Source organism: Formica exsecta, unplaced genomic scaffold (assembly GCF_003651465.1).
Source record: "Formica exsecta isolate Colony F162 unplaced genomic scaffold, ASM365146v1 scaffold262, whole genome shotgun sequence".
Lineage (NCBI taxonomy): Eukaryota > Metazoa > Arthropoda > Insecta > Hymenoptera > Formicidae > Formica > Formica exsecta.
In genome coordinates, this window is record NW_021849885.1 from 663,515 (window position 1) to 667,269 (window position 3,755).

The 3,755-nt window shown below is 32.1% G+C and overlaps 1 pseudogene; it reads right to left on the bottom strand.

Annotated features, from left to right (window-relative positions):
* Positions 1-2,617, bottom strand: part of LOC115236912 — a 6,225-nt pseudogene extending 3,608 nt beyond the window's left edge.
* Between the last annotated feature and the right edge of the window lie 1,138 nt (positions 2,618-3,755).

Below are 3,755 nucleotides of genomic sequence, written 5' to 3' on the forward strand. Positions count from 1 at the left end.
GTAAAAACGAACGAGATTTGCGACCGCGTCATCCAATGGGTAGATCGAAACGATCGTCCTTCTCTAGAGTCGACATTCTCGATTCGTCACACGCTACGTTAAAAGATATTCGAGACTTTTAAAAAAATATAACTTCAATTTAGAGAGGAGGGCAAGCCTTTCGGAAGGCAATGGCAAACCACCGAGAGTATCTTGCCAAAAAAAAACCTCTCTAATCTAGACCGTTTGGAACCAGCGTTAAATTGTAGGTCCCATGTGTCTGCGGATAATCATAAAAAGGCGCACACCGTAGATATATGTAGAGGTCACCATCCTCTGACAAGAGGTGATTACGGATTGTGAAGGATATTATACATTATTTAAAAAATTATTTAATAAATATTTTAATATTTTAATAATTATTAAAAATATTAAAAAATATTTTAATAATTATTTGTAGCGAAAATATTTCTATTTATATTTATGATGGGGGAGGAGGAGAATACTGCGTTGAGACTAAAATACGTTTTGGAAATAAAAACAAAAACCCAGTCTTGTTAAGGTTTAGAAATTGAAAAGCGGCAAGATACCATCAAATTTAATTAACAATATTACTCCGAGAAAATTTTGGAAACATATGGCGTAAACAATGCAAAATCAATGAATATTCACAGGAGCACGAATACAAATTCAATGCATTACGGAAAGTGATGACTTTCACAAAATGAATCACTATGAGGAACTTCTAATAGAATACAGACCAGAATATATTACTAAAGATAAAAATTCGGTTGTCATCCAAGGGGAAATTATCGTGATAAGTATAGAACTTGTAGAAAAGACAATAATACAAAATTTTTTGGTTTTTTATTTAATCAAAAATCGCGAGAATTTTATATATCGGTCTTAGTCATAGAATTCGTGAGGTGCTATTCAGAACTCATAAAATCACCGGGATTCCCCAAAAAATTATTTTTTGCAATTTTTCATATATTGAATGAAATAAAAATTTTTTTGAAGTTCTGACAATTCTGTTGACAGTTCTGGGTAGCATCTCACGAATTCTATCATTGACCGGGTTTAGAATGGCGGCATACTCACCTTGATTGTTTTTTCCTCCTTGACATGAATGCTGAGGGTAAGTGGTGTCCGCGTAATTACTATACGCGGAGTACCCAGTGTAATCTGGAGTCTTATTGTTAGCCGAACTGCTGCTAAACCCGGGTGCACTTGAGCCGGTATTCTGCCGTGAATACATATCACCTGAAACATTCGTTCATTAAATCATCATCATCATATTCATCTATTCAGATTAAAAAAAGCTAATTTCTAACAGTTTAATAAAAAGATATAAAAAATAAGTTAAAACGTAATTGTGCTTAAGAGAATACTGCAGTTAATTATTTCTAATGTATAATTCACGATATATATACTTTTTTGTACTTTATTATTTAAACATTATAATATTGAAAAATCAAAGGAGCTATTGATTATCTTATTTGCTAATCAAATATCGATTGTTAATATTTTTTCAACAAGAAAAAAAGATTGGAAAAATATATAGAAAAATACGGATCTTCTTTGTTAATATATTATCAAATTTTTATAAAATTTATGTATACCTCGGCCAACAAAAAATTATTATTATTATCAAAAAAAAATATTTAATTACTTTTCGATAATCATACAATCAATTAAATTATGTAAGACTGATCAATCTTAATTGATTAATATTTTTTTCTTTGAAATATAAAAGTAAAAAGAAAATATTCGAATATTAATTATTTCTGAAATTACCATAACTTCCATAGCCCCGGATAGCTGCAACAGGTTGAACATTATAGCTGCTTCCCCACTGATGCGGCGGCGGGATTTGTTGCTGTTGAGGCGGTCCCAGTGGTGCACCCCAACCTTGAGCATTGTACTGAGTACTATATCCGGCGAATCCGGTTTGGGGGCTAGTGCCCCAACCCTGGTATTGTTGCATCATGTTACCGGGCGGGCCCATCGGTCCTCTCAACATAAGTCCACCCATTTGCCTGTTCGGGCCATCCATAGGTCCATATTCCCGGCCATTCTCATCGGTGGCAAAAGCAGTGTGTGTTCACAATGCTTTTAATATATTTATTATATAAGTATTATTATTTAAAAAAATATAAATTCTGCATACATTAATGCTTATATAAGATCTCAATGAAAAATAACAATTTTTAATATTTCATTTCTCGCATTGTTCTGGCGAGCATGTTTTTGATTATACTTTCTCACATTTGGACAACAGGATTCGGCTTTCTCAGCTTCGAGGATGAAGAAGCAGTGGACAGATGCATCGCGGAGCATTTTGTCAACCTAAATAGAAAACAGATATAACACATCAATACACCATCGCCATGTAACCCTCTTTACGAATTATTGTATATTTTAGGCTAATTAATTACTTTATATTAATTAATATAAATTCTGCATACATTAATGCTTATATAAGATCTCAATGAAAAATAACAATTTTTAATATTTCATTTCTCGCATTGTTCTGGCGAGCATGTTTTTGATTATACTTTCTCACATTTGGACAACAGGATTCGGCTTTCTCAGCTTCGAGGATGAAGAAGCAGTGGACAGATGCATCGCAGAGCATTTTGTCAACCTAAATGGAAAACACATCAATACACCATCGCCATGTAACCCTCTTTACGAATTATTGTATATTTTAGGCTAATTAATTACTTTATATTAATTAATATAAATTCTGCATACATTAATGCTCGTATAATACTCTATTTCTTAAATAAAAGTAATATTTAATTCTAAATATAAAATACGAAGTCACACACACATTAATTAAACAGTATGCTTATACCGTATACTTATATCATAAACTAACATTTTTTTAAATAATAATATTTTTTTTGCATGGGAGAAGAAAATGCGTTATGCACATTTTACCACCCGATATGGTGAGGTAGTGTGGGACTTTCACCCACAGAAACCTCCCCCTTTCGCGGTCTCCATTGAACCCACCCGGGTCAAAGTGCCAGAGGCCTATTTCCATATGGCTACCCAACACCCCGACAGCCCTGACATGACACCCCCGTAATCAGCAGTTTAATTAAATAAAAGTAATATTTAATTCTAAATATAAAATACAAAATCACACACACATTAATTAAACGGTATACATATATCATAAACTAACATATTTTAAAATAATTGCTTTAATATATTTATTATATAAGTATTATTAAGTCGCTTAATCAAAGTTTATGATATAAGTATACCGTTTAATTAATGTGTGTGATTTTGTATCTTATATTTAAATTAAATATTACTTTTATTTAATTAAACTGTTGATTACGAAAGTGTCATGTCAGGGCTGTCGGGATGTCGGGTAGCCATATGGAAATAGGCCTCTGGCACTTTGATACGGGTCGGTCCAATGGAGACCGCGAAAGGGGGAGTTTTTAGTGGCTGAAAGTCCCACACTACCTTACCACACCGGGTGGTGAGGTGTGCATAAGGCATTTTCTCCTACGCAAAAAAAGTATTATTATTTAAAAAAATGTTAGTTTATGATATAAGTATACCGTTTAATTAATGTGTGTGTGACTTTGTATTTTATATCTAGAATTAAATATTACTTTTATTTAATTAAACGGTGTGTGTTCACACTGCTTTTAATATATTTATTATATAAGTATTATTATTTTTAAAAATGTTAGTTTATGATATAAGTATACCATTATACTTATACCGTATACTGTATACTTATATCATAA